Here is a 21,192-nt window from a genome sequence, read left to right as displayed (position 1 = left end):
CCTTATTCAACATGACTGAAATATCAACATCACCCTTGTCATTGTCCATAACAAACCAGAGCAAAGTTTTACTCTCTCAATTACTGACTTTTATTATTTAGAAAAAACCTTATTGCCCTGTTGGGATGTCAGTGAAATGCTTCATAAATTTCCTTAATGATTCCCCTTCCCATCATTATGATTAGTAGTGCCAGTTGTTAAGGATATTTTCTTCCTTTAAAGCTAATGCAAATAATATGCTCCGTAGGAGTAATTTCTCAATCATGTAGTTAGAGCAGGGCAAAGCCAAATAATATTTTCAACCAATGAAATTTTTCAAGAGTTTGATATTTTTAAGAAGACACACCACCAAAAAGACATTTTTCTTCATCACCTAAGAAAATGTTCTCTATTACAGCTTCGTATGTTTGCACTTGCAGGTTGAGAGCACTCATTTTTACCCTAGTTTCAGGTGTGTGTTCTGATGGTGAAGGGAGGGGATTCTCGTTCGGCCAGCTGAGAATGCAATGGAGCAGCTGCTAAGCTGGTAGATGAGTAATTGTAACAGGGACTGCCAAAAAGAACAGGTCCCAACTCTATTCAGAACTAAGAAAAAGCAAAATTTTGAACTATGGTCTTCTCTAGATAAACTGAAACCCTTGCCTATTTCTTTTATCTTTGTTGAGTATTAATCTGCTATCTAGAACCAAGAAAAGTTTGTGCTGCTGAAACCAATGAATGTCTCCTGAAAGTTTGATTCTGATTGACAGTTATATATATATATATTCACAAGCTTGCTTTATTTTAGCCATTTTTCAGAAGAAACGATATTATTGTGTGGCTATAGAACTTGCTTGTTACTGACAAATAGCTAGACTTCTGTCCGTTATGTTTAAGGATTACATAAATAATTTGGATTTGAGAATTAATTTGTTTTATCTTGTATTTTCCCCTTGGAAAAACAGAAAAAAATATATAGAAACCCTTAAAGGAATTTAAGGATCAGCTGAGGCTGCAAACTCTTCTTTGAAAATTACTTGGCCCACAGCTGTGAATTTGTGATGTGGGTTTCTTGTGGGGGAGTGTGTGCACAGCTGAGACAGCTTTTTTAAATTATTTTTTATAATTTAAATAAAGGAGGAATATTTTTTCCTTCCCCCCCAAATTTTGCTTGCCCAAGAGTAGGGTGGACTATTCTTGTTCTGTGTGGTGTCAGAGGAAATATAGTATGCAACTATCAACAAGTTATGAAGATAAACTCTATCACAGCAGGATGCTAAGGTAATTATGCAATGAATCTCAAGTATTTTCTTGTAAATTGCTATCTTATTGTTTAGCTAGAATTAGAAATTTCGGAAGCCTTTGAAATATATTGTGAGGTCTGTAGCGAGGGGTAGATCTTCATGTGTGTTTGATAGGAGCTACTGACTTTAAGGATGTAAAGAATTCCTGTTCTGAAAAGAAAATAGAGACAAGGTAGTGTGAAATGGGATTAGTAGGGGTTTACGCTAACTTTTTCTGCCTTTAAGTTTGTGTGTGGCATGGGAATTTCAGGGTGCTTATTTTGCTTCTATATAGCTTAAAGTGGCAGGGGTGCAACATGTTCTGAAAAGGTTGTGGGTAGCAGTCTTTTCTGTTTCTGAGTGCTCTGTTTTATGTGTGCAACAATCTTTTAAAAATAAAGTGGTGTCTCTGTCGGCAGCTTGGTGCTTCAGGGTAGAGTCTCTGAGTGGAGCTGGCAATCTTCTTCCTGCAAGTAATGGGAGACGAAAGAAAGGAATGATGGGGGAAAAATGTTATAATGATGATGTGTGTTGCTAAGCCAAATTTGTTCAAAAAAAAAAAAAAAGACACTTTGGAGCTGCTGGATGTTATTTCTGTGTAGAGGCTGTAGGAAGGGAGTCATATGAGTGCCTTGTTATAAAGGACATATAACCATTTGGCTTGTAATGGCCATCTGAGAAACCAAATGCATTGAAAAGGTTTTCTTTTGCCATCTATACATTCATTAATTTAGTGATGGATTATATTGCTTGGCTGAATTTATCTCTGAGATGTTTTCTATTAAAATATTAATTCTGCTAAGAAAAAAATCTGAGAACGTTTGGTATAGGGTAGTCTAATTAAAGCTCCATGTGATCGGAAGTATTTCAAATACCAGTTAACAATGATGCACCTGCGTCTAACATGTTATCTGCTAAGCCCCAGAAAGAAGAAACTCTAAGAGTAGAGTACAGAACAAGTCTCTTAAAACTTCTATCGGAGACATCTCCTTTGTGGGTACATCTGCTGGGATACTTACTAAACGCCTTGGATAAGCAAAAATACATTAGCTAAGATGGTACCTGCTGCAGGATCTACTAAAGCTATAGGTAATTTACAGAGAGAACTAAAATGAGAGAGGAATCTCCAAATGCAATATGGCTGTTCATAAAACAGTTGTCTGAAGTAGCACGTGTGACTATTGAGGTGATCTGTTTCAGGGAACTGTAGAGCTCTGCTTGCAGATGTGAGGAGTTCTTGGTGATGTGGACTGGTCCTTAATAAACTAAACTGTGTCCTGACAGTAGCTGTAATTACGTGGATTAAGGATTTATAGTATGAAGAATAAACAAGATGCCTATGCACATATTCTGTTAAGGGGGAGGGGGGGAACAAAACAGAGAAAAAAAGCACACAATTCTTCACAAAGATAAAATGAGAATGAGGAGAGATGGAAATATGAGAACTAGAGTCAGGATTACAGAAAATCTGGACCAAGTGCCTGTTCCCTCCTTTAATTCCCTTCCCCCCACTCTCCCCCCTTCATTTCAGAATCTTCTGCCTGTAGCCATGCCCATGGTCAAGGAAAGAAAGAGAACTGAGTTCTTTTCATTGTGCTTCTTGCTTTGAAAGTCTCTGAATAGGCCGTGTTTCAGTGTGACCTATTGAAAACACTGAGGATTTTGTACTAAGAGTGATCTCCTTACAGAATATTGATATTCTTCCTTTTGCGAGAGGAGGCTGTAATGTTTCTTGTTTCTAAAGAACATATTTCAATTTCACAGATGAGATGCATAATTCCAAAAGACTCTTGCAGCACTCTCTGGTACATAATGAGCATTCTTTAGAATTCCCATTAACGTTGTGGCCCTTAACAGCAGGAGGCCAAAAATAGTCATAAAGCTACTATTCAAATGACATGGGGGGGAAATCACATATGAAAGTGAATTGCAGGGCTGCTATGTACCAAGAATATATTCTATGCAGAAAAGCACTCCAGCTCCCACTTCTCCATGAGAGTCTCGAATTATAATATTACATAAAGCATGCAGTTTAGACCAGTATCTCTTCATTTAAAAAGTTTGCACAAGTGATGATAATGTTCATAAGAACCTCATGTTGTATTAGCCTAACCAAAATACTTTTAAAGTACAGTGTGTCTTATCAATGAGATCTGAATAAGATTGCATTCATTTAAAAATACATAACCTAAAAGAAACTTTGAATAGTTTTAGAAAAAAGTGGGGAAACTGTTTATGTTTCTGTGCCTAGTTTGTTTTTTTTTTTTTAATACAAAGCTTTACATGGAAACCATTTTGTGGATTAAAAATGAAAAGTAAAATGTTAAAGGCATTCACTGGCTAAAAGGAAAATAAATGACAAATGAATGGTCAGATTCTGATTTCTAGTCTGATTTCTAGGGGGTTCTTTTACCCTTTAATGCCAAATAAGCATTGTTGTGATCTAGCCAGTGGGATCTGGAATGAGCTGAGCCATTCTCCATGGAGGTCGCTAGTCAATTGAATACCTTTATCCATTAGTTTTCATGGCTGTATCTCTACTGACTGTGATGATAGTTTAGAAACCTGGCTCAAATGTAAATACTTAACTTTGGGAGATCTGATCTCTAAATGTTTCTTTTTATGACAGACAATACTGAAGGGGCTTGCAATGATTTAAGCTGGTAGATACAGCTGATATTATGCCTCAACTGCATATTTAACAGAACCATTTAAAAACACATTTATGTTCAAACATTACTGAATGCTTTGAAAGTTTCAGTATGAAAAAATCATAAATATTCTGATATTGCTTCATTTCAAAGTGATATTTCAATTGGAGGGTAGGAAGAAAATGTAACGGGGAGTAGATGGCAAGATTGAAAGGTTAATGTGTATTTTTTTGCATTTTTAATGGAAAAAAAAGTGAACTTATACGCTAAAATGCACTCCACTTAAGACAGACACTTGAAAGCTATCTTGAGTTCTTTAATTGTTCTTTAAATGCACACAAAGAACATGTTGAACATCAGAGTGGCTTACAGTTATGCTCTGTGGTCTGTTTAATGCTGATTCACAGCAGAAGCTACTACCAACTGGATGGCTGCTGTTTCATAGGCAGCAGTTATCAAATGTCGTGTACAGTAAGAGCCAGCATGTAGCTTTTCAAATTTAAAACTGAGGGACAACCACAGAAGCACTCAGCTAGCTATCATCAGCAAAATAGAGTGGGCCAAAATTGTGCTTGCTAATCACTGAGTTGTACTGAAAGTCTTTTCCTCTCAGAAAAATACTAAATCAGGAAAACCATCTGTTTTGTTGGGATGTTTAATGTTTTATAAAACTGTTGTTTGGGGAAGGCTGAATGTGTGATGGGGTGGGACATGCAGAAGTCAGTCATTTACCTGGGCAACAAGAAATAGGTCCAAATTGCAGTTCTGTCTGACTTTTTTTAGCATGCACATGCTCCTGAGCCCTCAATGCTCCAGATGGGTGCTCAAACCCATAGTGTGGATGGCAAACTGGGCTATAAATATAAATATTTTTTTTCTTGCGCTTTTTCCTGAGGTTGTCAAGGATATCATTTTTGTTCTAATGCAGGATGAAAACTTTGATATTTTCTCATGAAACTGTGTTCCTGTTCTCTAGGCAGCCCTGGAGGGCTGTGAATGATAGGTATCTCAAAACCTTCAAAATACCTCACATTGTTTCTGACAGCCCTGACAAACAGAATGCTATTAGCTGAGTCCCAAAGGACAGGTTAGCAGACCAGCTAATCCCCTACCGTGAACATATTTATTGTCTTCATTGTTTTCAAGATTATGAAATTGACAGCTCCAGAGGGCGTGAGTTCTACTGCAGTGAAACACAAGTTCCAGTAGTAATGTAGCTCTAGTTGCCCACTTACACAAAGCACAAACACCAGTGTCATATCTGAAGAGTTTAAATTTTGTTATAGAAATGTCATGATGTGGTTTAGAACAAATCAAAAATTTCATGCAAATTTCTTTCAAACCCTCAGACAAGCTAATGGAGATTTCTCATCTTGTCTTATTGTTTTTGTTGTTGTTTCTTTGTTTTTATCCCTGGCTCCAGGTTAACTAGTCACTCTTTTACAGTCTAACATGATTCAAGAACAGTTGAATTTCAAGAAATTTCTTCTTTCCAACTTTCAGCTGTTAGTAAATATTTATTTGGTGGTGGTTGTTGTTAGTGGGTCAAATTCTGCTCGGCTTGGCTTTTGACACTTGTTTTGCCTGATCAGAGTGAAGAACTTAATATGAGGTTCTACGCTTTCACTCTAATTGTAACATGTCAGAGAACAAGTTTCTGAATAGCCAAAATCTTTTGTAGCGTTTCTAGCTAAAGTCATGGAATAAAGTTCATTAGGTCAATGGATGAGCAGAGATTACTGTGTGAAACAATCCAAGCCTAAATGCACCCTCACCCCCAGGAGGTGGGGGGAGTTATTCAAGTCTGTTTTTCTTAGAGTCGAACAGCAGCACACAGACTTAGAAATTTGCTGAGGGTTATAAAAGCATTTGAAATGTTTGGCCTTTCAATCTAATCCATTTATTCAAGCTTTAAAACATTAACAGGTGTTTTTCTCCTAGGACTTTAACTGAGCTATGTCACAGTTTAGTATTAAAGTAGCGTGTGCTTTGTCTGAAAGAAGGCCACAAAATATTAACGTTTCAGGAGTATTCATAAAAATACCATCCTTGGACTGCTTGTGAACTTAGCAATAACAAACATCAGAGAGTAATTTCTAACAACTTGTTTCTATGGAACTGTAGCTTTTTCCTTCTGACTCTCCCATTTTATATGACAAATTGATATATAAGTTGCTAATACATATTTAACTTTTTCCCTTCAGCCACTGGAGGATCTAAATAATCTTTCTTTATATAAACATGTTTTTAATATCTGGTTCATACAAATGCCATTAAGGTGACTTTTTTGTGGGGTGGGGGTGTTGCAACTTTATAAAGGCCTATGTAGGTATTCTATTTCTGAAGTAATTGTAAGTATATCACAGTTACTGGTCATGTTTCATAATAAAATGTAATTGTATAATGATATACAATTATTTTAATGAACATATCGCATGCTGTTCTAGACATGGATAAAATCTGAAGCTTAACATAAGAGGCCTCCACTAGGGCATCATTCAGTGTAAAGAGGCTCCTCCACGCTGCCCTATTTTCATCATTCTGCCTTTGAATCCTGGCATCAGAGCCACCTTCCTTTTAGTTGAGTAAGAACAGATGGGTCTTCCATTGCAGCCTGTCTCTCTTATCCTGCCAGAAGGCTCGCTTTTAAGTCGCATGAGGCAAGAGTTAGTCTCTCTCCTTGTGAAGTTAAGCAAGCTGTCAATCTCTGTCCCTGCTGACTGAGGAGCAGGGAACCGAGATCACAATGATGAGAGGAAGCCACACTTCTGACGTGCTCAGGTGCTGGGAGGAGATCCATTAGAACTAAAATGCTGTTCTTAAAAGCGAGTAGTCGCTTTTGTTCTCTGCTAGCCTTGTGTCTCCACTCCTCAGGATAGCTAGACCACATATGCAACAGCAAAAAAGACCTAGCCATTAAACGTAGGCCTTGCAAGGATAAATTAAAAAAAAAAAAAAGGGTGGAACAATAAATTTGTGGCATCTCTATATCTGAGTGAGATTAGAAATAATGCGCTGATGCTCACCAGTGAATCAGTCATGGTGAATTTTAATAGATTCTCAGTTTTCTTGAGTACCAGTGTTTCTCACAGCTTCCAGTGTTAACTTAAGTAGAGGTATAATGAAGAGTCTTTTTCTCTTCTCAATTTCCTTTTCACTGTTGAAATACTCAAAATCATAATCTAGCTTCTAAGCTATGTTCATGTCATTGAAAATAACAATAACAAATTGGAGTATAGCTGTTTTTGAGAATTTACAGAGCACAGGTAAGCCATTTGAATGTCTATTCACTTCTACAGGACTTTAGTAGAATAGGTTTCCATACTAAGGTTTAATATTATGCACTCCTACATGCCAAAATGAAGCAGCCACACCAAAGAAAATCTTAAATTCATCTTGTACCTGTGGAAACTACTTATTAAGTAGTTTTGTTTTAATCTGTGGAGCTTTGATGTGTCTTTTAATCCTGCTTTAAACCAGCTAGCATTATCTGTGTATAAGGAATGGATATTCAAGTCACGGTTGTGCAATGTGAATTCAAGACTCTAATTTCCCGTGTCGCACTCTATAAAGTCAGGATAATGGTCTTTCACAGAGATGGCATAAAGGTAAATACCTTATTGATTGTGCAGCTAGGTAATGGGCATTTATGAATATCTAAAATGGATTGGTAAGTTCTGTAGTAAACTCCAAACTTTTCATGGTAGTTGTGCGTGGCTTCTAGCTGAGGAAAACTCAAACTGCAAATAGTATCCTTACTCCTGCCTACCAGGGAACTGCTGATTCTGCTATACCTGCAGTTGCAAAACAGGAATACATTAAATAAGGTTATGATTGTGCCTAAGCACAAAGAGCCTCTAGTTTACTTGTAAAGAGAATGGAACAAGCTTGCGGCAGTTTTGGGAACAGTGTCTTGGGAAAAACAGGAGTATGAAGAGCTGTATGCTGGCAGGCTGAAGCTGTTCAAACACAGCTGCCTTCATTGGAGATCTGAAAGGGGTGTTACACCTGTGAGTTGTAAAACTGCTGCTGCTGTTGCTGTCAAGACACCTGCTCAGGCATACAAATAATTGTGAATAAATCAACCCTGGAATTTGATATTCTCTACTGTTATCTGGTTATTTCTTTCTCAATGAACTAATTGCAACACCTGGAATCAATTCTCTCCCATCCACTGGGAAACTACAGTGATATCATGCTCCTGAATTTACTACTTCTATGTTGTGAGTATTGTGTTCAATATCTTTTCTTCATACTGTGATTACGATTCCACACTTTGTGCATCTTTTTGCACATTTTGTGTGTTTCTGAGTTCTCCGACAGAATTAGGAAAACCTCCCATGTACTGTTTGCTACCAAAAAATCCTTCAACACCTGAAGGAACATAAGAACCCCGGGAAGGAAAATATCAGTCTAATGCTTTGAAGGCTTTTCACTAGCTGATGTCAGACCAGCCTTGAGCAGTTCTTTTCCTGTCCTTATATCTAACTCCATTTTTATTTTCCTGTGGACAATCTAACCTGCTCCACAAAGACGACTGCTTGACTTTATCACTGTACTCTATTTTAGGGCTTACAATCAGTAGTTGCTGTTCTCCAGAATGCTGGTGACAGTCATTGCTGTATACATTTCTAGAGGTATTTATCTCAAGAGGTGGGTTAAGGATTTGATTAAGAAATCTTATGCATAGCACTGAGTTTCTTGTGCTTAGGGTAAACAGAAAAGTTTAACAGCTGTTTTCCATGGCATGACCGTCTGGAAGTCTATCAGTATGAAAGACATTGGGGCTGTGTCGTTGCTGCAGGAAGTGATATATCAATCATAAAACAATCTCTGTTTAGATAGCTCTAGAAATCTGCTTCAGAATCTTTTGTGGCTTTACAATGTCTGTCCTAAATCTACAATATTCATAAATAATTTATCCTGAGTTGTATGAGACTTTAACCGCTTTTTCTTGCGAGGCTTTGCCCCGAGGAGTATTAAAGTGAACAGGGGAATACATGCATGACCTGGTGTTTGATATCCACAGTTAGACAGTTTTCCAAAGAATGTTTGTCTTGCTTTTTCCCGAGTCACAAAAAAAAAAAAAAACTTCGTGTAAATTAGTCTTAAACATTACTGAAATGTCCCTGACAAACTGCTTTGATTGAAAATTGAATCAACTGTAACCTTAGTAAGCAATGTATACCTCATCAAATGTAAGTTGTAGGCTTTCCTTAGGTTACAACAGTGTACTTTATTAAAAAAAAAAAAAAAGATTGTTCTCAACTTTTATGAGCTGTTAAAGCAAAGCTATTAAACTTCTGGCCATGATGCTATAATGACATGTACAACAGCTAAGGTCATGATTTTTCTTTTAGCTACAAAAGTAGATAAAATTCCAAAATTCCTTTGTAGTGTTTAGAAAAACATTCTGCAATAGGAGGAAGAAATGATTTGAAGCTCTGAAATGTTTTAAAACTGTATCAGCTATAAACATTTTGAAAATTCAGTATACTTCCTGTTAAAAACAGTGCTTAAAATCAGAGTATATTTTTAATATTACACTCATGCATCAGCACTCATTAGAACAACAACATGTCACTACCAATTGCTCAGGAATAATGGAAGCTTTACAAAGCTTTTAAGAATGGTAGCAGAAAATCTCACCAGTTATGACAGGTATAGATTGCTAAAAATATTTGCAGTTGGAAACTGAAGATCACCAGCCATTTCACTGATAGCTTTGGAGTTTTACAGTAGATTTCTTTCCATAAAATAATCTTTTTAAAGAAGATATGCATCACTTTGTTGTCCCAGTTAGGAGTGACAGCCTTGATGTGATTTGTTGATTCTATTAGAGTAGCTGTGCCATTCCACTGAATATCGACACAGATGCCCATGCAGTTGCACTACAGCATGAAGCAGTCCTTCCTTTGCAGTGTTGCAGACGACTCACCCTGTGACACTTCTGCATGGACTGTCTTTTATTAATTAGTAGTATTCCCCAGGTTTTACTTCACCAGTCTAATGAGCTTGCTGAGCAGATATTTATAAAACTCTGAAGCATTCCTTGACAGCAGAGAATCGACTAAAAGTATCTGGTACTTGTTAGTTGTTTTAATTATTATGGGAAATATTGTGAAGTCTCATTCTTATAGGAAAATCTCTTGTTTACTGTCAGTTTATCAATGCTAAAATTTAAATTCTCCTTTGCATGTATTACCACAATAACTTTATGCTATGAAGCTTTTTATTTTTGTTAATTTTATTTTACTTTTCCTGGGTCTGAGACATTGCTCTGAAGAAAAGCTTTGAGTTTTGGAGGAAAAAAAATATTTTCTTCTTGGTTTCATCACCACTATGTCTAAATCTTCCAGCAAACATCCCTGCAGTTTATGTACTAATGTATGCATCACCCAACTGCTGTTTGACCAAGGAATGAATACCAAGTAGGGCATTTATACTCAGGTCTTCCATTTGGCAACAAGTGCACATTACTAGCAGAAACACAGAATTACCTGCAAGGAAAGATGATAATCCTTTTTACAGTTTTGAATTTTGGCTAGGAATGAGTTAATAAAATGCTTCATGTGGGCCCCAGAATAGTTCTTGTACATAGGCTATATCCTCTTCTGGTGACAGCATATGACTGAACAAAAGCTACTAATTGTTTTTATGGGATCTCCATGGTGATGCATGACAACATAAGTTACTGTCAATGATGGCAGTGACAGCAAGACCAATAGATGCAGGACCAGCTGAAAGTAAGACTTCCCAGGACTTGCTCCAGGAGCTTTCCACTAAAAGGGAGAAGTAATGCTATTTCTTTTTTTCTGATTTCTCACTCAGTTTAAGTGCTAAGTCCATCTCAGCTTATAGTCTGCAAATGAGCTAGGGATGATGTGCCTCAGCTGTTGTTTTTTATTGTCTTATAATCAGTCTGTCCTTTGGTCCCCTGATCTGTCTCTATCATTAGATTCCAGCTTTGTGCAAGTTGACCTTGTTGGTGACTTCTTTCACTGGTTTCAGTCACCACGCCTCATGCCATTCCTACCTGTTGATAGTTTTGCTGGTGTGAGGCAGGACAGCAGCAGGGCCTCTCTCTGCCTTGAGATGGGTTCTTTTTGCAGACTGAGTGCAAGGAGGTGAAAAGGTGAAAAATAACACATCTGTAAGAGCAAAGATGAAAAGAGAAAAATAAGTCATTACCTGGAATATTGCAGCATGTGATTTCATTTAGGATCTTTTCCAGTACAACCTCAAAACCAGGCTTCAGTGCCCTTAGCTCTTTTCAAAGCAGCATCAGAACAAGTTCATGAAATAAAAATATATTTTTAAAAAGGCTTTTTCTGCACTAAGGTAGAGTCTTCAAATATTTTCCAGACCACCACAAAAGCCAAATACAATTCGCTTGAAAATGTATTATTTCTTAATGCAAAGAAAATACAACTTGAAAAAAATGTTAGTCTTTGAAACTACTGGATCCTTTTTGGAAAACTGTCTCTTTAATAACTGGCATGAACAAGAAGATAACTTTCAAGAAGTGGCTATAGAAAAGAATTCTCCCCATTGGATGTCATAATATAAGCCTTGGAAAAGCACTTATATTAGTTGTAAAATGTGATTGATGTAATGCTTTCGTAGGTTTGTGCACTTTATAGATTTAAAGACTCTTACAGGTAAGCCAAATCCTCCTCTCATGGTTGCAGAGGTTACTGCACCTAGAATAGCAGATGGAAATGTCTTAGAGTTAACAGGCTGCATAATACCTTAATCTGTTAAGTCTTGCCTTTTCTGTTTACTTCCTTGGATGTTCAGAAAAATACCTAACTCTTCTTACATATTTGTTTTGCAAGCTTTCAGAGTTATCAGTAGTTTGGAAATACTGCAATTTGTGTTGACTATTTGCACTCTGACCGGGGTTTGTATGCTGGCACTGTTTATTTGGTTTATTTTACTCACTATTTTATTTAGTGAGTGTATGCTGGATATTGTTACATTAGAAGAAGAGAAAATAGAATTGTAGTGTATGCCTGTTGGAAAGCAAAAGTGTTTTGTTCAGATATTCAGACTACTTGGTAATATAAAGAACTTGAAGGTGTTCTTTATTTCTGTAAACACATGTGAAAGCATAAGTTCCCCCCCCCTTTTTTTTCCACCCCTCCTTCTCTTCCCCACCCTCAGGGGTGCAATGGGAGGAGGGGGAAGGACAGGGTGTGTTGGGGGGTGAGGAATCTGAATTGTCTGTTGCAATCAAGTGGTTTTGCTTCTCTGTGCATTCTTTGCTATGCTGCATGACTGCAAATTGAAATAAGAACATACTTTCATGTTTTATCAGTCTGAGAACAAAATAGTCCAACCAATTTTCAGTGTAATACATCTTGCTATGATGGACGCAATGTGGTCACTAATGAGGATTCTTTCTTTTATTCAACAGTACTTTAAGTCCAACACTTTAAAATGTAGACCTAAAATGAAGTGTTTCAATTGAAATATTCAGGGGGTTGTATTTTTTTGGAATGTAAAGAGTTATTTCGGAGATCAAGCAAAATACTCTTTCTTTAGGTTTGATTATTCTTGAGAGTACAAGGAGCAGGTGGGCAATAACGTGCTGGGTAAACAGTAAATATTACTTCACGACTAGTGGAAGTGGCAAGAAAACTTAATACTATAGAAGTAAATTCATACTAGTTTTGAATAAATTTACAAGATAAGCCCGATATGATGTATTTTAAATTATACTACAATTACTCTCAAGAAGCTTTTATTTATAAATGTGAGAAAGTGAGTACCAGCAACAAACTCTTCCATACCTTAGAGGGAGATAGTCTAGAAAGTGTGATTTAGGAGAAAATTTTTGTCTTAAGCATGTTTTAGGAGCAATCATAACGGCAACCTGGCACCAAATAGAACACAAAGTGGATTATCTAAAATCCTGTAAAGGAATATATTGCTGTTCATATGAATCTTGCTACCGGCTACTATGTAAGCACTGCCCAGGGTATATGTTCAGGTTTCTATGTGATCAGAGCAAACTGTTGCACCATGTTTGAAAGACTGTTCACCAGTCCATATTTTTAGGTGGTGATGTTAATGCTACAGTTACTGGGGAAAGATCTTTTATTGTAGCTGTCTTTCTAATGTGTTCTGAAAACACATTCAGAATGTGCCCTTCAGCTGTGGATTTTTGAGCTCTTATACAGCAACTTCTGAGCCTTTTTTAGATCTGCTTGATTTTTGAGATTCAAATAGCTTCATTGTGGGCTCTGTCAAGGCTCAGCACCTTTCATCATACTTGTTAGGTTTATTTTGTCCATTCTAATGCTTAAATATTTTTTTTTCCAGAACTACTATTGTAGCTCTAACTTATTTTTTTTAGTAGTGGTAAGCCCACTGCTATGTGTAGAGGGTTGTGGGTTTTTTTATTCCTTACCTGATACTTATATTCAATTTGATCTGTGAATTTTATTATCCGGTTTTGTAGAGTCTTATGCATGTCTTTGCAGTCAATGTTAAGCTCTTCTATTTGGAACAACATAATATCATCATCCGTCACTTCGTTGTTTATTTCCTTTTCCATGTAACTTGTAGTGTTGAACAGCGTGTAACCCAGCACGTGTAAATTTTCACAGCCTTACTCTGCTATGAAACTCCACCTTATCCAATCTTTTAACAAATTCTATGTTCATGTGAGGACCTTCCTTTTATCCCATGACTACTTAGTCTCTTTAAGAAGCTTTGGCAACTAATCTTGTTGAAAGTCTTGTAGCTGACTGTCAGCTGGATCTCCCTTATCTGTGACCTTGTTAGCTATTTTAAATGCCAATTTCCAAACCTAATGGTGCTCTTTCACTGTTGAAAAGTCAATTGTCAATTTGACTATCTGATATACGTAACAATGTTCCTTTTAACGTGGTGTGGAGATTTGTGGTGTGTTTTTTTTTCCCTCCCCAAATTATGGTAGTTTCTTCTACCTTTCCTGGTGCAACTGTCAAGCCTAAAGTGTTTATTTTGTAAGATTTTTTTCTGTAACCCTTTAAAAAAAAGTTAATGTCACTTTTTGTTTTCATCTTCAAATAGAGTAAATACAGTTAAAATTTAAATGAGGTTTTGTACACACAGATAAAATTGGCCACCTGGATACTGCCAAACAACTATTTTAGCAGCATGTAGCTCAGCATGTTGAACTGCAAAAGTATTGGGATAAGTACTGACATAGTTGCACTTCAACAGAAATTGCCTCTATGCTTTTGAAATTGGTTCATAGATCCAAACGAGAGAGTTGCTGTTGCATCTTGATTGCAGTGTAGAAATACCTGGGAGCTTCCCTGAAGAAGAGAGATGACCCTAATCTTCAACTCCTTAGAGAAGTATTCTAGTTATGAGGCTAGTTTAAGCAAGAAGCCATTCCTGGTGCTGCTGTCTTTGGGGGTTGCATGTAGTTGAAGAATGTTCTTAGAATCATGCCTAGATAAACTGATAAGGGAATGCTTTTTGATGATACTGATCCATGATTTCTCTTTTCATCATATGCGTGGTCAGAAAAGGAGCTGTACCTCAGTGGTAACTCAAGTGCAAAAGGGGTTTCTTTCAGTATTAGGCAGCAGTTGAAAATATTGATTATGCTTATATAATGGCTAGAGTAGTAGATATCTTTAAAAGTGGGAATATACTTTGTATCTTTGAAAAGTAGAGTGAAAATGCCCAAGAAGTTCACACTGATTGTATAAATGGTAGTTACACCGGAGAGCTTATTCAGATTTGTCAGCGGGATAGTGACTATTTCATCAAACAAAATGAACAATATGCCCATAAGGGGTACATTAGAACTCTTCTCTTCTGTTAGGAGGCCATAGCTTGTTGCTCAGCTGTCCCAGTAGTGATGATCTATGCTGTATGGTTTCCTTTAGATGATGAAGTAGAGAGCTCTGGAAGCTCAGAAGGCAGGCTTCTCTGAGAATCAGCAGTGAACGAAAATATTTTTATGCCCTGTGCACTCCTGTGAATGTCAGTGCAGAAGAACTTGACCTTTATTCCATTCATGAAGTAGAATGCCCTTAGTGCATCAAGGGAGACACTTGGATGTAGTTCCTGATAAAAAGGAAAAATTTGGCAGTCTAAATGGAGAGTCACAGTTCTTTTTAGGCTATCAGTAAAGCAAAACTGTTCTGTTCTCTTTATATGTCAGTTGTGCTGAGAGATATTATCATGGTTCCTATTCTCCTGTCATGTTAGGCCAGTGAAAAATAAAATATAGTTTTCTCAGTGTTTTTACCTTCCAAAGACCAGAAGACATCAACATAAAATAAAAATACTATGTCGTCATGATAATGAAAAATTTTAGTTTAAGAAATAAGTGAATGCTTACATTGTCTTTGCTTAGTGTTTATTGGTAAAAAGCCAAGATACCAACTTTGATTCTGCTGCTCATTATGCTGAGGAATTGATTCATCAAAGATACTTAAGTTACAAATCAGTCATGGTTTTACTTTTGTCCAGAATTGCAATGTTCTAGTTAGAACTCAGAAACAAACAAAAACCAACAGCAATAAAATAAAACAGCAGTTTTCGAGTATTATTTAAAAATAGGATCAATTACTGAAGTTGAAAGTTTAATGTACCAGGTCTTGGTCTCTTTTGGTCTGTCTTTATGATGTGAAATGAAAGCATGACAATCAGGGAAACTGTCAAAAAAGCTGGAATGCTGTCAGGCAGGAATTAATTAGTACTTTAGGTTCAACTATTGTTCTATTTGTTAGCTGAAAGACTACTAACACATCTTTGTCTTCTGAGAGATTTTTTTAAAATGAAAACTTTTTGAAAGAAAGAATTTAGACACTTAAATCCAGAAGATGACTTAGTGTCCCCAGTTAAGAGGGGCATTGCTCTACAACCCAGTTTAATATGTCTGGGCACTAGAGAACAATGAAATTTAAGACTTTACCTTCCTGAAAGTTTGTTCAAGGCTTTTACATAATGTAAGCCAAATCTGAAATTCAGTGTTCCCCTACCTCCCCACCTCAAAAGGGGGAGGGGTGTTTGTGCGGAGAAAGCAGAGATGATTTTGAAGTTGCCCATGCTTTCAGGGACTGAGATGAGTTTGGAGGTAGGAAAGGGGCTATCAAATATCTCTATTGTTTGAGGAAACTTGGAAACTTTGATGGTCTGACAGTGTAATTAAGCCTCTCCACTTCCTGAATTATTCACTTAACCCTCCACAGTTTCTCTCCCACAATGTTGCTTAGTTCACTGGTTCATCAAAAGCCCACACAAAAGTAAACCTGCTATAGAAATGGGGGGTACTGCCTGTTGACAAATGTAAGTTTGTCTTTACCAGTGCTTTGTTTTGTGGAACTCCAGTTGTTGTGGTGTGTTTTGTGTTGTGTCCGTTCTGCCCCCCCCTCCCAGCAGAAGGAAGAGGTATATTTCATCTTACTGACACCGTGACTAATGACACTGAGTCATTATAAAAGGTATTCAGCTGATGAATTGTCTGATCTGTTTAAAATTCTTGCTGTAAGGGCCAGTCGTTTGGTGGTATAAAGACTAGTTGCAATCCACAACCACTGAAAGCATAGGCAGACATCAACAGCAGAATCCTGAGCATATGGGCTTAGTGTTAGGCAACACTTGAATGGTGCCCTGGTATTTCAGTGTTAGAATTTCTCAGTCCTTATTTAGATATGTTTTTATTCCTCATTTTTTAGAGGTTTGATTTATTTTAATTGTCATGAGAAATAAAGATCAGGTAATAGAGAACTTGTAGAACAACTGGAATCATTCAGAAAAATACAACCCTACAACTGATTATAACTTCCTTACAAATAACATGCTTGTCTGGTGGGTGATGTATGTATGTGACATAACAGTCCTTGAGAAAACTGTTGATGAGAATCCAAAATAAAATCTGTTCTAAACAAATCTGTGCTCACTTTGATTTATCAGCCCTGTGCAGTAGAACTCACCTGTTCTAAATAAAGTATGACCTGATGTGATTTCCAAGCAGTGTAGCTAATGAGGTTAAGGCAGCCAGTGATGAAAACATGACCTTAGAAAGGTGGTAAAGTAACCACCATGCAAACAGGAACTTCTCAGCAGCATTTAAATCAATTTAGGTCTGAAAAGCAAGCAGAGTTCTACATGCGACTGGAGTCACTAGAGCTAAGGAACTTCTAAAACTTTTTGTGAACCATTTTTGATCTCACTTCCACAAGGATAAAGTAAAATATGAAACTTGGTAGTTTCTCCCCTGGCAAACGTGGTAGGTGAAATAAAAATATAACCATATTGATTTGGGTTAAGATCACAAACTTAAAAATAATGAATCCATATTAGATGTTTTATTACAGAAATAGTAGAGAAATAAACAGTTTTTCACATTGAAAGCTTATTCATAAAGTGCATGGGTGTGGGGGAAGGATTCTGAACATCAAAACTCATGAAAGGCAAAGACTTCCCAATTTGATGACTTCCTTAATTTTTACTATTATATGAGTATTTAGGAAGATGAATGTATTTGGAAGAGGTCCAATCATATTGCTAGGGAGTCAGTTTAGTTCAGTAGTTAGAGAAGGTCACCATCTTCTTTGTGAAGAACATGTGGCTTTAATATGGTATTGGAAATCTTGAGCTGAAGATTTTAACAGTATGGCCAGGATGTTTCTGAACATCATTTTTTCTTAATTTCAGAGTTAATGTGCTATTAACTTTAACCACTGTCTGCAGCTCCAGTATAATGCTTTTTTTATCAATGTTTTCCAAATTCTAATATGCTTTCCTTACATATTATTATTCACTCTACTAACCTTTGATATCAGTCAACTGTTTATTTCTGAGTAGAATAAAAGATGTGTAGTAGGGACAAAATGTCTTGAATTAAAGCTGTGCCACCTCAGACTCTTCAAATGGCATTAATATTTTTAGGATCAAGCTGTTAATCAGCTGGATCTTATGACTGTGTGGGAGCTCTTTAGTCAGAACACTCTGTAAAACTGGCTGTTTAGGTTAATCTTACGAGTATACTGGCTGACGGAACCTATGAAGTTTTACCTGTGGGAGAATTTACCCTGTTAAAGATAAAATGCCAAATTGGAGTTGTATCCTTTATTGTAGTGCAGATATAAAATTACATTCCCTGAAATCTAAGGATATTCTTTAAGTCTAGAAGCAAGCACAATAGCTAAACTTGGATGAAAAATTTGGGATTCAGATCTAAGTCAATATGCTTCTCCAAGATTGTATTATTATTAGTTTTACTTTTGAAGTTAAAAAAAAAAAAATAATCACAATTACACTTGTTGTGAGTGTACTTTGTTTTTAAACAAATTCAGGAAGAATGTATAGAGTCTGTAACTTGAAGAACAGGCTATTTTTTTTTTGCAAACACTTGCAAAGCAAAAAAAAGTGTTATTAGGTAAAGGTTTTATTTTTATCATGCATCACAGTCTAAAACAGAACATTAAATTAACAGTTCTATACTTCTTTTATGGTTATTTCAAACTTAATGCTTCTAGTATTCTTCAAAAACAACCATTATTTTTAACCTTAATTAGTTCAGCAATTCTACTTCTAGTTGTCTCTAGTCTGATCTTGTTGGATGCCCTTTGCTGATCTTGTAAGTGGGCCTCACATGACTCATTTTTGACTATATTACCATCTTGATCCTGCAGAAATGGTAGAATTGTTTAGTGATGACATTCTGAATAAAGGAACAAGATACCTTAAATCCATACCCTGTATCTCCATTTTCAGATGTCTTCTAATATTTTGGTCATTTTGGTCTTAAGAGTTTTCCTGGCAGCTGATAAATTTTGTTGGATTTTTATATGCACTTGCAATTCCAGTTGCTAAACTGTTTTTAAGCACTGGCTATAAACAGTGATGCTTGTATGCAGCAAAACCTGCATACTATAGTGCAGTTTTTTGCATGCCCATATCCATATAAGCAGGAAAATACTGATTCTTAGTGGCTGAAATATCACTGTCTGGATGAGGAGGGATATGCTCGTTCTACGAGGTGGTCAAGTCTTTCGGACAGTTTCTCCACAGCTGAGACTCAGGCCTGTAGCGGAGCAGAGAGATTGTCTTCATATTTTTGAAGCTGGCAGGACATAGTATACAGTGTTGGTCCCATCCCCTCATCCCACTGAATTCCTGCCAGCGTACTGGCATGTGATGATGGTGCACTCCACACCAATTTATGCCACATGGATGTTGTGCACTGGACTTCATTGGGATCTTGAGGTGTCTGGGCATTGTCCAAATCACTATAAATCATCTCCAGCACAGCTAATTCCCGCAGATGTTGGAGACCTTCATCCATAGTGGCCCACTAGCCTACTTGATATACAATATCTTCCTTATGGGGATACCTTTCTTTCACAGCTGCCCGGAGTCGCCTCCAGAGGCTGAGAACCTGTGTCCCTCTCCCAATTACTTTGTCAATGACTCTTTCTCTAGAGAGGGATCCCAGCTGTTTGGCTTCATTGCCTTCTAATTGTTGGCTATTGGCCCCAGTGTCCCAGCGTCAAGCAGCCAGGTGAGGATGTGTTCACCTGGGTGTCGACCATAATCCTTTCGTATTTCTCGCAACTCACTCAGGGATAGGGATCGAGTGGTTTCTGATTCGTTTATGATTTCCATCTCTTCTTCCTGCTGTTTTTGTGATGGCTCTGCTTTAGAGGTGCCTGCCTTCTCCTCTTCTTCCTCTTTCTTAGGAGAGGCTTCTTCCCTTACTAAACAAGCTGACTTCCATTTCCATCGTTTTGACCTGACTATGGGGCAACTGATACCATAGTTGGTTGATCCTCTGAGTCAGTCACAGCATGTGTTATCTGGTCATCAGATTCAGAGACTTCCTCCCTCTCTTCAAGGTGCTGGATGATGTTAAACAGTGTTTGATAGGAGTAAGCCAGGACCCAGCACAATGCTGCAAGCTGTCGTTCTCCAGCATTATCAGGGTCAGGGCATATGACTCTCAAACATTCTATCAGGTTTTTAGGATTTTGCACTTGTTCAGAGGTGAAGTCCAAAACTATTGGAGGAGACACTCATGACAGGTACCTGCCGATATCCTCCCACACACCTTGCCACCTGCCACAAGACTGTTTTGGGACAGATTCCTGGGTAAGCTTTCTAAACAATCGACTAATCTTAGACAGAAGAGGAAACCCGTTATTCAGAATTAGAAATAGTAATATATGGGTTATGCATGGATATTCAAAATACTCAGAAACTGTTGTAATTAGCCCACTGTGAAAGAAGGAGGAGGTACCATTCCTGATATTATTCATAAACTGACTTCCAGATGAGGAAAAGAAGGCAGTGTAATTCTGAACATTCTCTAAAAGATAGTTTCCATGAGACCCAAATGATAACAGTGCAGAGCCTGAATGTCAGATTAAACTCAAGGCCAGTGCTTGGCAGCACAGCGAATTTAAAAAAAAAAAAAAATCCACAACAGATTGTAGCACACATTCTCGGACTGGATATAGAGGAGAAAGGAGAACATGACACGGATTGCATGACACGTGATCAAACAAGCCAATATTAACAGGACACTGAACATGGTGACTAGCAAGTAAGTGTGTTAGCTGTAAGCGTTTTAATCAATTCTACTCTTATCTCAACCATTCGAGCCCCACGTTGGGCGCCAAAAAGGACTGTGGTGGTTTACCGTGCTAGGCAGCTGAACACCACAACCGCTCTCTCCCTCCCCCTCCTTAGATGAGAAGAGGAAGAAGTAAAGGAAAGAAAAACTCACGGGTTGAGATAAGGATGATTTAATTAAAGGAAAAAAATTAATAATTAAAGAAAGATTATTATTAATTAAACAATTTAAACAATTTAACTAAACAATTTAACTAAAGAGGAAAAAAAGGGGAAAGGGGGAAAGGGAAAACTAAACAAAACAAGTAAAGGCTATGTGGAAGTGCAGAGGAAAGAAATTACTCTCTACCTCCCACAAATGAGCAATGCTTGACCACATCCTTGAAGCAGGGCCTCAATGCATGTAGCCGGTGTTCGGGAGGAGGACAGACGTTTTCACAACGAGAGCCCACGCCTCCCCTCTTCTTCCTTCTTCCAACTTTTATTGCTGAGTGTGACATCATATGGTATGGAATATCCCTTTGTTTGGTTTAGGTCAGCTGCCCTGGTGATGTTTCTTTTCTCACATCTTTGCCAACCCCTAGGAGGGTTAGAGAGAGTCCTGATGCTGTGCCAGCACTGCTCAGCAGCAGACACAACACTGGTGTGATACCACTGCTGTTTTAGCTACAAGTGCAGAGCACAGCACT

The 21,192-nt window shown here is 37.4% G+C and overlaps 2 long non-coding RNA genes across 2 annotated transcripts in view; one reads left to right on the top strand and one right to left on the bottom strand.

Moving 5' to 3' along the window:
- The first annotated feature begins 1,094 nt into the window (after window positions 1-1,094).
- The window catches only part of LOC106032302 (uncharacterized), an 89,910-nt gene continuing 69,812 nt past the window's right edge, over window positions 1,095-21,192 (top strand). The window contains exon 1 of the long non-coding RNA XR_010831161.1: window positions 1,095-1,260. This is a non-coding gene — a long non-coding RNA (uncharacterized lncRNA). The remainder of the gene's footprint in view (window positions 1,261-21,192) is intronic.
- LOC136790718 (uncharacterized) lies at window positions 1,630-20,978 on the bottom strand. Its single transcript, XR_010831160.1, has 3 exons — window positions 20,853-20,978; window positions 10,414-11,064; window positions 1,630-1,729 (listed from the first exon to the last, which is right to left on the bottom strand). It is a non-coding gene; the product is annotated as an uncharacterized lncRNA (long non-coding RNA).

The sequence above is a fragment of the Anser cygnoides genome, chromosome 4, assembly GCF_040182565.1.
Source record: "Anser cygnoides isolate HZ-2024a breed goose chromosome 4, Taihu_goose_T2T_genome, whole genome shotgun sequence".
Taxonomy (NCBI): domain Eukaryota; kingdom Metazoa; phylum Chordata; class Aves; order Anseriformes; family Anatidae; genus Anser; species Anser cygnoides.
The sequence above is the reverse complement of the archived record's forward strand: the minus strand, read 5'-3'. Positions and strand labels throughout refer to the sequence as shown.